The sequence below is a fragment of the Tasmannia lanceolata genome, unplaced genomic scaffold, assembly GCF_043159265.1.
Source record: "Tasmannia lanceolata isolate RefF3 unplaced genomic scaffold, GAP_Taslan_0.1 ptg000015l, whole genome shotgun sequence".
Classification (NCBI taxonomy): Eukaryota; Viridiplantae; Streptophyta; class Magnoliopsida; order Canellales; family Winteraceae; genus Tasmannia; species Tasmannia lanceolata.
The window spans coordinates 7,121,442-7,140,773 of NW_027518692.1; positions in this window are offsets into that span (position 1 = coordinate 7,121,442).

Here is a 19,332-nt window from a genome sequence, read left to right on the forward strand (position 1 = left end):
ATTCTTTAATTATTATACATTATTATGTATTATTAATTTGATTAATAATTATCATAATAATGTGTAATCCAAATGAGGATAGTTATTCCCAAACCGGTTTTGCAAAAGTTGCGGAATTGGAACGAACTTGGGAATTTGGATAGGGCTACATATTTGGATAAGGTTTGGGGGGCCCACAACACTACTAAATCAGTTGGAGAGCTGGGAAAAAGAGTCCCAATTGCTCAAGGATTTTTAGTTGCACTCAAACTCATTATTGGATAAGAATTGCTAAATTGTAGGATCTACAAAGCAAGCAATTTATTTCCAGCACCAACTCTTATGAGATAAGGCCAAAAGGGCTGGAGGGAGGCCTCTATACACGTTCTCCCATTTATCTTTAGTGTCCCCACATAGCCTTGGAGGTTTGGGAGAGTCTCATTCACTCGAGGAGTCTCAATTCAAGTCGGTTTCTCAATTAGATTGGAATTGGAAGAGCGAAACAAGGATTTATGAAACCAAAAAACTCTACTTTATATAAAAGAGAGAGGAGAGAACGAAGTTTCAAGTGTGGGATACTCAAAAATTCGTTCTCCCTTGCTTCCCTCTTTTGGAAAATAGTTTTCCATCTCTCTCTACCTCTCTCTCTCTTTCTATCTCTCTTCCAATTGAAATAGTTTCAAAGAGAAACGCTCCAAATCAATTTCTCTATTCTCTACAACAAAGGTACTGATTAGATCAGACCTTAAATAGGTGAATAAGAGCTATTCACACCCACAATAGTCTAAGCAAAGAAAAAGAATCCATCGATTCAACTTCAGGGTCCGCGGCGTTTAGAACGATCGCAACCGTTCGAGGAGTAGATCAAGCAGCGTGATTCCTTGATTTCTTCTTCAAAGAGGTATTTATTTATGTTTGATTAACTTAATTAACTAATCTAGACTCTAGTATTTTGGGCAAAAGCAAGATCAAAAGAAAATTTTAAAATTCTATGCGATTTTTGTTCCGCTACGCATAGCGATCTTATCGGAAGGGGATAACCTTCCTTCAGGGGGTGTACTCTATTACCGAGACTAGACAAGTCTCCTCGGGTTTGAATGCTAATAAGACTTAAAAAGTCTCCAAGGAGATGACTCCCTAATGAGACTAAGATAGTCTCATAAAGGGATGGGCTCCATGTGTCCATATCGTCGCCCCTACAATGATAAATAGGAATAGAGCATCTAAAAGACTAAGTTAGTCTTTAACTTAGTAGGGGATAATGTTTTAATAATGAGGCTAGGCAAACCTCCTAGGGGTGACTTGCTAATGAGACTATGATAGTCTCCTAAAGGGGTGGGCTCGAGATAACTCTTTCATTGCCCTTGCTATAATAGAGGAACTAATATCTAAGGGTATCTAAGAGACTAAGCAAGTCTCATAAAAGAAAAAAGGAAGAATTGAAGAGATTCATCTATGTCTTAGGAAAATGAATTAAAATACACAAAGGACAAGAGCATACCCCATTCTGGCTCTATCAATATAAAACAAGGGAACTATTTAATCACTTCCTCAACAAATTTATTTCATTTACAAACTCTATTTTTAACAAGTTTATAATGCTCAATATATTAAACATAATGTCTTAATATAATTCATCAATCATAAGACAGAATATCAGGTTCATTTTTATATGATGCATACCTTTTTATCCAGGAATGCAAATAAAATGTAAATAAACATAGGTCACTCGAAAATCAAACACAGCCAAATCACATCATTTAATAACCTAATACTGCAAACCTTCATTGATCCATATCTGAATAATATAGCTTTCATCATCTGTCCATCTCGGTAGAATTAACAACTTAAGAATCATTAGGTATACTTATCTCAGAAAGACTAATTCAAGAACTCAAATTGTAGATTTTGCCAATGAAAAATCAAGAGATGATATCAATACTGCCATGTAATACTTACCAAAATTCATCTTGTTGATGACACAGTGTAAATGTGGTGTGCTACTTGATGACAACGATGGATTTGTTCTTTGAATGAAAAGTAATTGATTATCCTATTTACTAGGCAACACATAATCATGCAAAATAAACTACAAATCCATAGCATGTTTTCTCATGGTACAGTACATAGGCAATTACCCTAATGAATAAAAAAGTATTAGATCAGCTCATCTATTTGGCTATGATTACACATTTATCATTTGAAACATGAATATATCAATTAACCTGAAACATCATCCCTAGAGTCCAAGTAAGTGAAATGACATCCAAGCAGCTGAAGTATATATTTTTTTTTAAAATATCATGTACAGGTTCTGACCTTAATGATTAAGTATATGCTGATCTAATTTTACTAAATATTCATGATGAAATTTACTATGTTGATGGAGAATAAACAAGGATGAATTTGAGAATCTACACAATAATCGGTTCACACAAGAACCTTTAATATTTAAGAGGTGAGAAACAGTTTGAGAAAGCGTTCATCAAAGCATGTAGCGACCATATCTGTATAAAAGCATTTACTATCTTTACTCAATTACTCAATTGTAAAATGATCTAATCCTTAAAAAAAATCATTTTCAATGTATATAACTGTGGGACCCGATCCCGCGAGAGGGGAATGGCCCGCGAGCCGCCTTCCTCTCTCTTGGTCTCTCGTACCCATGCGAATGACGTGTGCTTTTTATTATTGATTTTAATTATCCAACCAAGCAGGCATCAACCAAGCCATAGGGTATAAACAAATGTGCAACTCAGTACCCATAAGGGCAGGGGTAAGCCGCCGAGCCTAGCAAGGTGTGATTTAATTCATCTTTTCCGTGAACTTGGGATCACTAAGGCAATCCGAATTCCACGCAAAAGAGAGTGAGAGAGTCGCCACCTAGATGAGGGATCTATGACCCATAATTGACCAGAAATCTTGACTCGTTACCTGGTTACGAGAATGGAAGGTATGAGTTACCACCAGATGCACCATTCCTGCCCGATAATCGGTCTTCAATTCCAAAAGTTAACTCTTTTGAATTTCTTTTAAATGGCTCATTTAACTCTATATTATTTTGCGAACTACGTGACATGCATCCTACGATCTAATTTCAATGTAATTCCTAAATTTGTATCTTGATTTTCTTAATTTGTTTGAATTCAATCTAAGTGAAAGTTCTCTTAAAATTCTAATTTCATGGAAAGTCCTACGTGACTTAATTACTTTTAATTTAAGGATTAATATACAAAACCCCACCACTTATGTGTGGAGCCGACTCGGGCTTGGTATGCCACTCAAGTATCCAACTTGCCTACGTATCCCAGCCTCACTAGAATCAGAGTCGATCGTAGTTCGGTGGGCCTAACTTATCTAGGACACCGATCTAGACTGGTTTGACTGTTTCAACAGTTTTAAGAGAAATTATTTAGTTCAAGTTGAATATTTTATTATCCTAAGACTTCATGTAAGATGCTATATGATCATAGCTAAGTGCAAGACGCCCCCTTAAACTAATGCAGGTTAACCTACATCCTAGGTAACTAGGCCCCATCCTATGGAAAAGTGGGGTAACTAGTGTGACTAGATCTATGGCACGGTTGCTATCCATAGCAAACGGCCGTAATGAGGCTGGACTCCTAACTCTAGGACTCCCTAAAACTTAGGACACGACATGACGTTAGTGTTCCTAAGGGGGCCCTAAAGGTTTCTACGATGGGAAGCCGTAATCCAACGGTTCCAAAGACATGGAGTGAGCTAGTTCAATTTGTTGAACTTGATGATTTTTTATTTCAAGGATTTTTGGTTCCTAAAAATCTAAGGAATACCAAAGGCTCTATGGTTCGCAAGCTTCAGCCTTGAATCACAACCATGGAAGGGAATCGTGCTCTCAACCCTCGTATAATTTAGCACGTAAGTTATAGTATATTATTACCTGGCATATTTCTCAGGATTTCCGTGGACAGTGAACCTCGGAGCCAACAACATACTATAATTTGTGCACTTCAATTATGAAGGATCGATTGCAATTAGTATACGATTATGGTCGCGATCTCGGCAGCTAAACTATCCTAGCATGGCCATTTTACAAATAAAATCTATGACCCCTAAGATTTATGTTTCAAATGGCTTAATTGTGGAATACATGATGAAAAGTTAGAGTTCTCTAAAAATTTTCAAGGTGCTCTGAATTAATTTGGATTTTTAAATGAATTTATCACAATTGGATCACATTAATGATTTTACAAAGCATCCTATATCTAATTGAGTTATCTGTTCTAGAAATTTTAGGATATGATGTGTTCTTTCAAAATATATTCTTCTTGAATTTTTCATGATTTTAGAGATTGAAATTCAATTTTTAATTGATTTTCCACTTTCGGGTCAGATTGATCACATTACACTAAAACATATAGCCAATAAATTCCATATCCAGCCAAACTTTTCAATAGAACATTCTCGGACGAATAGAAAATTATTAGAAAACTTTCAGACATTATTTCGATAATTTTCTATTTTTAACATAGAGCAATTAAAAACCAATAACAAATATTAAAATATGCCTAAAATTTCCTAGAAATTTACAATATAATTCTGACTGGTCAGTTCATTTTTCTACCAAATTGTAGCTTTTAAAGAGTTTTTTTAATGATATGTCCTTCATATACATGTTAATCAGTGATTTTACCAAAACAATTCGAGTAAAAATAATAAATAAACTCCAAATCTTTTGAAATTTTTTGTATGATATTCAAACATTAATAATCTTCTGAGGACTAAAGTTTAATCAGTTTTGAATTTTTTTGTTATATGAACAATTTTTAGAACCATCAAAATCCTATTTTCGGGTATTATTTAAACGAATTTTTGAGCCATCAAAACAAATGAAATCTATCGGAATTTTTAGATTTTTGGTGTTCTTTTAACCTCATTAAGACTCAGAAAATATAGCTTTGCGAAAAACCCTTGGTTTTAAAACACTCACTTTCTAACAGGATTCAAAAACCACTAGATATCCCAATCGGTTAAACACGCTCCTTCTCATACAACGATTCCTTTTTTTACCAAAACTGAAAATCAAATAAATTGACCGACTAAAATCATATTAGACCATACATGGTAGCTTTTATGAAAATCATGAAGAAAACAAAGAAGAAATGGCCCTAAGCATGCTTTTCTACTTTTGATATTATAAAAATGGAGAAACCTACGGTTGATCGCGCTCCTTGTCTCTAGGGTGTGTAAAATCCGAGGTATACGCTTTATCGCACCCTTTTATACGCTGTAGGAAATCCCTTTGATGAAGTTGCGAACCAAAGCTATGTGCGAAGACTCGCGGAAAGACGGCTTCTTCGTAATAGAGAGAGAGAAGGTTCCTCGGTTGAGTAGGGATGGGGGAGTTTTGAGAGAGGGCTGAGATCTCCAAACCGTGAGAGAGAGAGAGAGAGAGAGAGAGAGAGAGAGAGAGAGAGAGAGAGAGTTAGATGAGGGAGGGCTGCAACGTATCAGAATCGAGATGACAGAGGACTACTTGCAATAAGAAACGAGAGGAGAGAATCTCCCAACATGAGATACTTTTAGGTAGAGAAAGCCCGAAGGGAAAAAAAAGACCGAGAGAGATATGTCTCAAAACCGTCACCCCCTTTTGTATATCTATCTTCCCAAAAGAGAGTGATGATGAGTTGCCTAAGTGAAGAAGGAAATCAAACCTTCTAGACTAAGAATGTATCCAAGTAGGTCCCTCTTGAAATAGCAGCTAGATTTATGCTCCTTACATAAATTCTACCTTTTTTTCGATTCGGTTCATCTTGTAGCCATTAAATTTGGAAGCTTCCTCTTATCATAATGAGACACAGCCATAAAAGAAACTCCTTTTTTTTTATCCCAATGACTATTCTTCTTTCAAAAGAAAAGTCAAAGATAGAATCTTTTTGTCATTATATAGCACATGCTATTATAAACTTAGAATTATTAGAAACCATTCCTACCCAAAGTTGGACGTTTCTCTACTTGAATAATTCCTTTATTTCCTCCTTTCTTTTTTTCTTTGAGGTGGGTAACATTCCTATTTAGAAGTAATGATTGAAGCTAGCCATAGAAGTTTTCCCCAAATTCATAAATTATCTTCCATGTGACCCAAAAACTAAATCAGCAACTCAACATCCTATAACGAGAAGTTGCAAAGTCGCCACTACTCGTCCTACGTAGAATTTATAAGATGTCGATGGCCATCCAAAACAGCCACTCGTTGAACCATAATGCGAATTAATTGCGTCCCGCAACCCACTCCCATGGGATGATCTAAACCGTCCACCTAGAGGACTATCATGCAAATTGATCATATCCCTTACATCAATTCCACGGAATGATCCAAACCGTCCATTCGATGGGCAACTATGTAATTTGGGTTACGTCCCCTTAAATTCATTCCATACATTGATCCAAATCGTCCATTTGATGGGCTAAAACGTAAACCGGTTGCGCCCCCCGCATTGCTTTAGTGGAATGATCTGAACCATTCACTTTGACGGGCCACACAATAAATGGGTTGTGCCTCCTAAAATCTGACCGTACAAGTGATGGGCACAATGCAATTATTCGTACCTGTAAACCATTCTTATAGGATCATCTGAACCGTCCATTTGGTGAGCATAAATGTAATCCGATCGTATCTCTAAATGATCTTCATGGGATGATCCAAGCAATTCATTTGTGCTTCAAATCATTTTCGCCTTGGTTGATCCGAACCACCCAATTGACAGGCTACAACGGATATTGGCCGAAACATATATGGACCTCTAATGCAAAGCGTTTTTATTTGTCGGATCCAAATATATTCAAAAGTCATGTTTCCCATAAAAAAATAATGCGGGGAGCACTTGTTCGAAATCAAATCAAAATGCTCAATGCGGGCCCACCAAATGGATCCAAATCTCTCTTGCTTAAGTTCTTGTGAATAACCCTCCTCAACACTTAGCGGAAAAATGCATATTAGGACGGAAACGACTGAAAAGATTGTAAGAGACGGACACGAAAATAAAAAATAATAGAAAACCGATAGAAAAACACTAACCACTTCATTGATTAAAGCGGAGCAAAATGAGGGTGTCTACAATAACACAACATTCGCCAAATAAGCCATCTCATTTATGAATTTTACCAACACTCAATAACCGTAATCACATGCAAATGGAAACCCCCAAAACACTTTCTATGTGACATTTCTCATAAGTACCGATAAAGTGATGTGAAATCCAAGGATTGACTCGGTTTGGCAACCTAGAGGGGGGGTGAATAGGATGTTTATAATGTAATAATGCAAGCACAAATGATAGAGTGAGAGGGTGAGAGAGAAAAGGGAAATACCAACACAAGTGACACAAGGATTTATAGTGGTTCGGCAAACAGCCTACTCCACTCTTCTCAAGGTTGCACTTGAGGATTTTCAATATTGAGACCTCCACGACGCCCGACTCCGAGGCTTTTACAACCCAAGGGAATTAAACGAGGATGCCCTTGCCACCTTTACAATGTCTCTCCTACACGGCTGAGAACTAAGCCCTTCACCCAAGGAAATTAACACAGGATGCCTTTTCACCTTTCTTGTCTCTCCTACACCACCGAGATCTAAGTGCTTTCCGAAGAAGAAGATAGCTTTGCCTCTAAGTAGGCTACAATGCACAATGAAGCTCTCACAATGTCCTCTGAAAAATACTTACAATTTAAAGCCTAAACCAATCTCAAATGTTTTTTTCTCAAATAAAGGCACAATGAATTTGGTGAGAGAGAAAAATAACCCAAAAATATTTACAAGTGTGTTTCTAGGGTTCTTTAGAGTTGGAACATGTTCTCCTTATGTTTTGAAACCATACAACATGTATATACAGGTTCCCAACTCAATATTACCGTTTCAGAGGCAAACTGGTAATTTTTGGATAAAAAAACCACTAGCCGTTGTAACCGAACGACTATATTTTTTAGACTATTTACCATTCTCGGAGTTCGGAGAACAATTCTTGGAGTTCCGAGAAATCATCTCGGAGTTCCGAGAAAACTGCCAGATAGTGAATTTTCACTTCATGGGCCATTTCTCGGAGTTCCAAGAAAATGTCCAGAGTATGAATTATACTCCCTGGACCGTTTCTCGGAGTTCTGAGCTCGGAGCTTCGACAATAATTCTCGGAGTTCCGAGAAGCCTATGCACAACAGATTTTCCTGTTTTTGTTGCTGAATTCTTTTAGGCTTTTGGAACTCATTTTCTATGAAGGTTGGAATGTCATGAGGGTCCCACAATGATGGAACACCACACGGTCACTCACTAATCCGTTTAGGTTCTAAGGGTGTGTTGTAGTCTCTTTGAAAAATATTATTTTTCACTAGTTTTAGGGGTTTAAAACAATATGCCTTGACAAGAGAAAATGCAAGAGAGATACGAATACATTCTACCCTTGCTATCACTCTCTTGAACTCTTCTCTTGAACTGGAATATTCTATGGTTGATCTTCTATGCTTGACATCTTTAAGTTGTGGTACAAGCTCCTTGGTCCTTTGCATTGGTTCTTGATCTTCCAGCTTTGGCCTTCATGATCTTCTCTGTATGTTCAATGCTTTGAGATGATTGTTGAGCTTCTCCTTGGTAGATCTTCTAATGTGTGGTTTGTCCAACTATGCTCTAGCTCCTTTGTCCATTGGTTGGTTCATCTTCAAGCATTGGCCAACAAGGTGTGTGCGAGTATGATTTGACTTGTGTATGACCTATCTAAAGCACAACACTCAAGGCAAATGATGAGTCCATAAACGACTAATCAATTTGCATTTGTTAATCATCAAAACAAAGTGATTGAATGAACCCATGGGGAACCCTTTGGCTTACAATCTCCCCCTTTTTTATGATGACAAACCAAATTGATTAGATAGGTGGGAGGAACCTCTTATGAGGATTAGAAAATAATTTAATCATGACTACTCCCCCTCAACATATGCATGAGTTACATATTTAACAAGTTATAATACATGAATGCATATGATAATGGATCTAATCAATTATACAAATTCTTTCCCTTTTGGGATTAGCAAAAAGGAAGGATTAAGCATTTAAGCACAATACATAAAGCATCAAAGATATTCAGTGAGACTAGATGCTCCCTCTAACTTCTTATAATGATTTACGAATTAAAATCAAAGTATATATGGCATGATAAGAGCAATAACAACATAGAAAATGAATAAACTAATACAAATCAAACCCATGTTGGAAAAAACAAAGAGACATTCCAATTTTAGCACAAATTTTTAGGGTATGTCATAGTATATGAATAGAACCAATATTAATCTATCCTATGACCCGTAATACAATAATAGATTAGCAAGTTTAAAGCTTATATTTTACTTATCATGAAAGAAAAACAAGCAAGTTTAAAGTTTAGCATGATAAGCCCCTCCTCCTTTTTTGAAATTTCTATTAGAATCTTATCATGAGGTGATGTGTAGTTATAGACTCATCATGATAAGCAAGAATATATATTTTTCAAGCTAAAAATATTCTCTTAAATTGTCATGAATAGAAATGGACATTTGATCCTAATATGACTAACTATTAGGATATATGGCATGACAGTGAAACTTATCATGAAAATACAAATATCCAAGTGAAGGTACACATGATAAGCAATCAAATCCATAGAAACTAAGATTAGCAATTTTAGCTCACTCCTATGAATGTATATCTAGAAAGATATGCAATTTTTAGCACCACTAGTGGGGGAAATATTTGAATGGATAGTGTAAGCATCTTACAAGGATCCATACAAACATAAAGATAACAACAATTAGCTCTCACCCTTAGTATTTGTCATTAGCCTTAGATAAACCTAAGAGTTAAGGCATGACATGACACAACAGGCCAAAGATATGACAATGGAATACGTGGCACCAAAACTTATTCTTGGAATAGATGATATCATATTAGATCATCTAAGATAAGTCAAAAGGCCTAGAAGAATATGGCACTAAGACCTAGGCTATGGGCTTCTTGTCTTAAACTAAAAAACACACATAAAAGCACAAGACAAGCCCGAGCAACCCATATGGAGCAACCATGCTCCAAATGAGTGTACATATAAATGTATACCTATTTATGTTTGAGATATTGGCACAAGGCCACATTGTTAAGTATTTTAATTAAGGTGAATGCATCGTCTCCCTCTTAGAAACTAAAAAGGCTAAGGGTACCAATTGAGTGACTTTTAAGATAAAGGTTTAACATCTCATACGTGTAGATATTATCAAACAAGGGGTAATAACTATAGACTATATATATATACCAATTTGAGTTCAATTCTATAGGACTAAGACATAATAAGAATGGTCAATAAAATACCATGTCTTAGAGAAACATCCATGATTCATGAAGGTGAGAGTATACCTTATGAGAAAGATATGATCCATATCAAGGCCTTCATAGATAGTCAATCATGTTTGGACAAGGTGAACATGACAAATGAAGTACAAAGTCCAAACATCTACTTCCTATATCCACATACCACATATGTAAAGATAAGGCATTAAGCACATAGTGCATAAGCCCATTGAGAACCAAAATGTATGGGAGACATGTGTTCCCATCACAATGTATTGTGTGTAACCACTATATGAGTTTCAATTTTACTCAAGTGAGTAAATGCCCAAATATGATACTAGATTCCTATGAAATTTTTAATTTAACTCAAGTGAGTGTCATTCATTGAATCTAGATTCCTATTTCAACTTCCCTATATAATATATTTTTATGACTGTAGGAAATATCCAAGGATTTTAGAATATATATATATATATATATCAAATGATGCAAACCACCTTGGATACATGTATTCCAATATGAACTTTCATGACTACTTGAAGAGAATACATATAAAATACATATACATTTCAAGGTTCAACTTAGTTATGAGATTATCCAATTTAAAGCTTTTGGAAATACATTAATTTTTAACCCATCTATTATTCTTATTACATTTGATGAAAATCATTAAGTATGTAATAGAATGGGTTTGATAGGACAACTAGGTGCAAAGTAATAAACATGTTTGTTCACCTAGGGCACAAAAAGATGTCTAACAAGGAATTTGAAGTGGTTTCTTAGACATAGCATCTAATATCTTAGTTTCGCTAGAAATGATATTTTAAAATAATTTCAGTATATAATTATCTAGCAAGTGCTATATTTGTCCAAAAATAGAGTTTAAAGAATGATACTTTCATTTTTTCTCAAATATTTGTTCAAGTACTAATTGATTGTCAAAAATTTTCATTTAAGTTCAAGTCTTTATGGGTTTCTTTTCTTTTGGTTTTGCTAGAATGGTGTGATCAGTTAACCTAACTCCTAGCAACTACCAAAATGTTCAATTTAGGTTCAAATTTTAAAGATGTACTTGAAGATTTAATTTTGAACACATGGGCATAAAGGTGTGGTTGATTTTCTTATAAGCACAATTTATGGTTTTCACTTTAAGTTCTCTATAGTGGCTTTCTTTTGTGGATGTTCACTAAGTGCAAGAAGATTTAAATTATGTATGCACTTAGAATGGTGTTTTCAATTATGATAATCATATGTATCAAAGTCTTAAATTAACTAAGTTTGAGCATATAGACTTTGAAATTTAAGGTGATATATAGATATATGTTATTTAAGCAAATATGAGCATATGTTATCTATATACACATGTTTTGAAAGGATCTTCAATTTAAAGAACAACATGTATTGATACAAAGAATTTAAACAAGAACAAGCACAATGTATCAAAAAATTTATTTTCAAATGATATTTCATTTAAGCAAGTTTGAGCATATAGACTTTGAATTCTTAGCTAGTTGATCCTCAAGTTTCTTATGTAATTCTTGGACAATTTCAATTACTTCTTAAAATGTGAATTCAACACTGTCCAAGGTGTTTTCATTAGATAATCCCATTAAGCATATGTTTTGATTTTGAAGATTTTCAATAGAGTCCAAAATATTTTTAGCATTTTTGCAAGAAGATACTTTTTCATAAATGTCAGGTGATAATGCACAACATATTGCAATTAGGGCTTTCGTATTTAGCAAAGATAATTTTGTATTAAATTCATTTAATCCTTTAGATTTAGCATTTAAAACAAATATGTTTTCAATTTTCTTTACCACATCTTTATCTAGACCTTTTAAGTATGTCTTCATATGGATCAGCCATGATCCATAATCCGAACCATCTAAAATATGTAGTCTAAATCCCATCTTTAAAAGTTGCCAAAAATTAGATTATTTAACTCTTAACTGGTTAGGGTCTTAATCAAGGGCCCAAGCTTTGATACCAATTAAAATTCGAGGATTGATTCGGTTTGACAACCTAGAGGGCTGTGAATAGGATGTTTATAATGTAAAAATACAAGCACAAATGATAGAGTGAGAAGGTGAGAGAGAAAAGGGAAATACCAACACAAGTGACACAAGGATTTATAGTGGTTCGGCAAACGGCCTACTCCACTCTTCTCAAGGTCGCACTTTAGGATTTCCACTATTGAGTCCTCCACGACGCCCGACTCCAAGGCTTTTACAACCCAAGAAAATTAAACGAGGATGCCCTTGTCACCTTTACAATGTCTCTCCTACACGGCCGAGAACTAAGCCCTTCACCCAAGGGAATTAACACAGGATGCCTTTCCACCATTCTTGTCTCTCCTACACTACCGAGATCTAAGTGCTTTTCGAAGAAGAAGATAGCTTTGCCTCTAAGTAGGCTACAATGCACAATGAATCTCTAACAATGTTCTCTAAAAAATACTTATAATTTAAAGCCTAAACCAATCTCAAATGTTTTTCTCAAATCAAGGCACAATGAGTTTGGTGAGAGAGAAAAATAACCCAAAAATAGTTGCAAGTGTGTTTCTAGGGTTCTTTAGAGTTGGAACATGTTCTCCTTATGTTTTGAAACAATACAACATGTATATATAGGCTCCCAACTCAATATTACCGTTTCAGGGGCAAACTGGTAATTTTTGGGTCAAAAAGACCACTAGCCGTTGTAGCTGCAACGGCTATATTCTTTTGACTTTTTACCATTCTCGGAGTTCCGAGAAAACAGCCAGATAGTGAATTTTCACTTGTTGGACCATTTCTCGAAGTTCTAAGAAAACGTCCAGAGTACGAATTATACTTCCTGGACCATTTCTCGGAGTTCAGAATGATCTCTCGGAGCTCCTAGAATAATTCTCGGAGTTCCGAGAAGCTTATGAACAACAAATTTTCCTGTTTTTGTTGCTGAATTCTTTTAGGCTTTTGTAAGTCATTTTCTATGAAGGTTGAATGTCATGAGAGTCCCACAAAGATGGAACATCACATGGTCATTCACTAATCCATTTAGGCTCTAAGGGTGTGTTGTAGTCTCTTTGGAAAATATTATTTTTCACTAGTTTTAGGGGTTTAAAACAATGTGCCTTGACAGGAGAAAATTCAAGAGAGATAGGAATACATTCTACCATTTCTATCACTCTCTTGAACTCTTCTCTTGAGCTGGGATCTTCTATGGTTGAGCTTCCATGCTTGACATTTTCAAGTTGTGGTACAAGCTCCTTGGTCCTTTGCATTGGTTCTTAATCTTCCAGCTTTGGCCTTCATGATCTTTTCTATATGTTCAATGCTTTGAGATGATTGTTGAGCTTCTCCTTGGTAGATCCTCCAAGGTGTGGTTTGTCCAAGTATGCTCTATTGTCCATTGGTTGGTTCATCTTCAAGCATAAGCCAACAAGGTGTGTGCTAGTATGATTTGACTTGTGTAGGACATGTCTAAAGCACAACACTCAAGGCAAATGATCAGTCCATAAACGACTAATCGATTTGCGTTTGTTAATCATCAAAACAAGGTGATTGAATGGACCGATGGGGAACCCTTGGGCTTACATGATGTCCACCGACAAAATAAAGAGGATGATGTTCTTCATGACATCGGTTCAATACTAAAAAAAACTGGTATATCTAATGCAAACCTGGTGTATCTAATGCAAGCATTACCATGCTACAACATCAGTACTCATTTCTCCCAATTCTTTTAAGACAATATAAAGATCATTATTATCCGAAGTAAACTAAACACACCAAGACCTTCTTCTATATCTCTTATCAGCATTTTGCACATTTTTAATGATAACTTCTCGGATTATAAGCTACCTTCGATTCCAATCAAATCAAGATTATAGGATTCTGAATATCTATACAATTCAGAAAAAATGAAATTCCAGCCAAATTTTAAAATCAAACACTGACTTCTTTTATGCCTCACGAAGAGCCAACAAATAATAAGATCGATCAACGAATTACTTCTAATTTAAGAGAAGATTAGTAAATACCACTAATGAAACTGAAACATGTAAGATCATCAGTAAAAATCTTCTAATTTTCGTTTTATCAACAATATAACTTAAAAAAAATCACAACCGAGTATGCAATCAGATTCTTAATTACTACTTCATTCTGCATGCTATTAATGCCATAATCAAATGAACTAAAATAAGATAGACAAAAGCACAGAAAAAGATAAGAAAATCAAATCATCACCACATCAATAAAAATTCAGACAAAAAATGTTAATATGATGCTTATAACATCTAAGAGCAAATCATTGATCAATCGATTCATAGAAAAACGCAAAAGTTAAACATCACTTAAAGAAAGATCTAAATATTACTAATTATACATGCAATCCTTGAACTAGAAGTAGAAAGTATAATAAAAACCTGAGTGTTAAATGGATCTGAACCTTTTTCCTTCCTCTTCCTTTTTTTCTTCAATCTCTGGATTTGCAACTGTTAAAATGAATTTCTCTGCTCGATCCAAAGAAAATAACCTTTGAAATAAGGTTTGTGGAGTAAAGTATTAAAATCAAAATGAAAACAAATGGTTCTAGGTGAGATCTACTGGCTTTATATCAAAGGTTCCTGGATGTAACACTTTTATCATGAATCTAATGTTCTAATCTTCATATCTAAACTTTCAAGGTCTACTCTAGCTAAGATGAGATATTCTAGGGTTTCTAGGCTAAAAAAACTACAGATCTAAGGGTCTCAAAGTTAGAAAAAGGTAAAAACTAATCCAAAGATGAAGATATAAATGGAGGATAGGCAAAGAGGATGATAGTAGAAGGAAGAAAAACAAGATTACAAGCCACACTTGGCTGGCCGGAGCTCCAGATTCCGGCAAAATTCGCCGGAGAAGGAAACGGAGGGTTAGGGTTTAAATATTTTCCCCTCTCTTTCTGTCTCTTTCTCTCTCTATAGGGAGAAAATGAAAACCTAAAAAAATGAAGAATAAGGCTTCTAACCTCCTATTTATAGATTCTAATAATTTTTAAACCCCTCTAATTGACTTGGGACAACTCCCTTTAATAGTATTTTCCTTTTGTTTTGTTAAAGAAGATGGTCTATGGTAAATGTATAATGACAAATTAGTCAAGATAACTTACCCCCTTTAAGTTCCTTGACACTCCCTTCATGTAATGCTCACTTCTTGTCCCGCATGCCTACCCCTAATATGGATAATACACTCTCATCTTTACACTATATTGCAAACTAGGCTCGTCCTATTAGGTAATTTTGGCCCAAGTTCAATAAAATTTTGCAGGGACTTTATTAGGATCCTATTCTACCTTAGGGTAAAATTTAGGACACTAATTCTCCTATTTTAAGGATTTTTATTCACGCACATTTATTTAGGGTTCGGTCAAAATGGGGTGTCTGCAGATGCCCCTCTTTGGTACAGTGTGCTTGTCACACAAATGCCAAAACTGACAAGACAACACATTTTGGCCGACCCGAAATTCAAGCAAATCAAATCTTGGATTTTGGTTTTGAAAACAACATTCACAAGGGTAAATTGGTGAAATAACTTTTTATCGGACTCTAACTCTACAAGCATTGGGGAGATAGCCTCTCACAGGACTCTTAACCCGTCAAAACAAATCATATTGGAGAAACTACCTTTCACCGAACACCTAACTTGATAACAAATCTCTTATTGGTGAAATAGCCTCTCACTGGACTCTTATCTCGGTAATCAGAATTAATAAAAATTGTATTCCTGTCAAATCAAGATTATTTCCAAAATCTGTCTGTATCTATAAACAAGGAATTTTATCGAACAAACACACACCCGAAATTTACCTATATCGGTGAACAAGTACTTTATCGACACAAGTGCACTTCAACAAGTACTTTTATCGAAACAAACGGACACTAAACATTCTCTTGTACTGACAAACAAGAACTTTGACAAACAAGGACTATATCAAAGCAAGCATACACTTTTGTCGATAAACAAGAACTTTATCGACTTAGGCATACATCAAAACATTCACCTGTATTCGATAAACCAGAACTTTTATCGAAACCAGCATACTCTAAACACCGGTATACCTGACTCCCGATTTGGGATGCGGTACACAAAAAATGACAATTAGACATACCATTGCTTGCCTAATTATCAGAGTAGTTATACCAACCGCTGCCTAGAATCCATCCGTACTAGCTACACAAGTAAACTTGACTCCCATTTTTCAAGGTAGCGGATCACCTGAGATTTATATGGTCCTGTGAAGAGGCTCCATATAAATCGACGCAGATATACCTGACTCCTAATTCATTAGATAGCGGTACATTGCAGGGCGACAATTAGACAGACCACAGCTTGGCATTTCACTGCTTTTCGCCCAAACACTCAACACCACGGTGAAACTACTTTTCACCAGACTACAGATATACGGACCATTACTCAGAATCCATCCGTACTAACTACCCAGGTAAACATGACTCCTATTTTTCAAGGTAGCGAATCACTGAGATTTATATGGTCCTGTAAAAAGGCTCTATAACCCAATGGTTCCCGCCCTTGACATCTCATTCTTGTTTTGATGATTCCAATCTCAAGTGATTTTGTATTACTAATGAGTTTGATTGTCTAAGTTGTAGATCTCATTAGTGTGCAATCAAGGAAGCTTTGATCAAGGCATTGAAGCTAAATTGGAAAGCATTTGAAGTGACAAAGCTAGGATGATCCAAGAAGCATGGTGGACTTGAAGCCTTGAAGATCAAGAGAAGATTGAAGTGCTTTTTAACTCAATAGAGTTTGTACCTGTCACCTTGTTTGATGAGATGTTAAAGGCACTTAACATACGTTAAAATGTATTTGAAAATGTAGGAATAAATCCCAAATACCAAGGCCCAAAAGCCCCTAAGTTTTTAAAGTAAAAAAAAAATTTCATACAGGGCCGGTCGACCGGCCTATGCCGGGCGACCTCGAGATGGAACCTGGAATTTCAGGCATCTCGAAATTTATTGGGCTGGTCGACCGGGGTAGTCCCAGACGAAAAGTTATCATTTCATGAACATTTGGGGTTACAAGGCTTTTCAAATGTACACGAAACTAATTCTGCTTAAAATTTTCTATCATCTCTACTAGTTGCTGATGCTTCGAATAGGCTTGAGAACCTTCCATTTTCTGAACTCTGTTCTGGTTTTACATTGTCTTCAGGAAACACGATTTCTTACTTTTGTTCCTGTTACCCCAGCTTTGGGAGGAATACTGACTAAACAGGACTTTGAAAGTTGACTTCGACTCGACAAAGAAAGGACTTTGACGGGTGACAGATGAAGGACCTTGACAAGTACAAGACTTGAATTCTAAGATAAACTTAGTGTGCTGCTCAACTTGATAAACGTTTTGAAATGGTAACAGTCTACCACTCTTAGAATCTTTTGAATTCTGTGTTTAAAACTGTTTCATTCATCTTTTCGGTATTTCCGTCATGGTTATTATTCTCTTTGGAATGCCTAGTATTAACCCCCTAGCTTAAGGAATACCAAAGAAGTCTCGCTGGTGCTTACACAGACTTTTGAGCAATGCCAATAATGAGATGAAGTCAAGCTAGCTTTCAGAAGTTCTGTCTTTCTACGAGTCACTGCCATGACCAGCCTTTTCAGGTTCTCAATCTAGTGGACCGTCTGCCTTATTTTTTGCCTGGACCGCCCTTTCGAGTTTTCCCTCCAACAGGCTTTGTACCTTATTTTTGCCTAAGCCGTCCTTTAGTGTTTTCAGCTTAACGGGTGAATGACCCTAACTTTTGCCTAGACTGCCCTTTCGGGTTTTCAGTGTAGCGGGTCTGAGACTCCATCATTTTTCTTTCTTTCTTTCTGTTTCTCCACAAACCTGTGCCTAAACACACCAGAAGGACTTTTAAGTAGGTTAGGGTTCAAAAGATTTGGACTTTGAAACGTTTACATGCATTTCGACTGAATCTGGACCCTCCAGACTGCCTACGTACCCCCGAAGAATTAGGGATCAGGCCTGCGTAGTTCGCCCATTGGGGTTTAGTTGAAAGGATTGTTTTAATTTTGTTTACAAAGGTTGACCGAACCTGAATTGATTAGGCTGCCTACGTACCCTGTAAAAAGGGATCAGGCCATGACGTAGTTCAGGTTTAAAATGCCAGTAGTTTGGGTTTGACAAAGAATTTTGATTTCGCTTTCCGCTCAAAGAGTTTGCAAATGGTTTTTGACTTTTGCGTTGTTGGCTTTGAAGCTTAGATCGTCCAAGGATGGCCTCCTGGTGTTTTAGGCGTAATATTTCTTTAATTGGTCTGGGTTTGTAGGTTCTGTTAGTTTTTCTCCATTTTCATCGAGGAGCCTTACGGCTTTTTCTGGCAAGACTTCATCCACAATATAAGGACCAGACCAGTTTGGTCTGAATTTTTCTCTTGTATCATATACCGGTGCCCTTTAGGACTTCAAGACAGATCTCCTGGCTTTAGGTCTCGGACGCGGACTTTTTTGTTAAAGACCCTTTCGATCCGTCTCTGATATCCTTGAATATGCTATAGAGCTTTCAATCTCTTCTCATCTATCATATGCAGCTCATGATATCGGGCCTTTCCCATTCAGATACTGGCAGGTTTGCTTCCATCATTACTCTCAAAGATGGGATTCTCAATTCAACTTGCAAGACTGCTTCCATTCCATATACTAAAGAGTACGGAGTTACAGCTGTAAAGGATATGATCGATGTTCTATAAGCCCATAAGGAGTCTGGAAGTTTATTCGACCAATCTTTATATGTCTCAGTCATCTTGCTGATGATAACCTTGATATTCTTATTTGCAGCCTCAACAGCTCCATTTGTCTGAGTTCTGTAAGGCGATGACTTCTGATGCTTGATCTTGAATTCCTCACACAGGTGTACCACTTTCTTCTTGAAGTGCGACCCATTGTCTGAGATTAACTCATGTGGTACTCCGTATCTACAGATGATATTTGTACGGATGAACTGCGCAACAAAGGCCGAAGTTAAGGA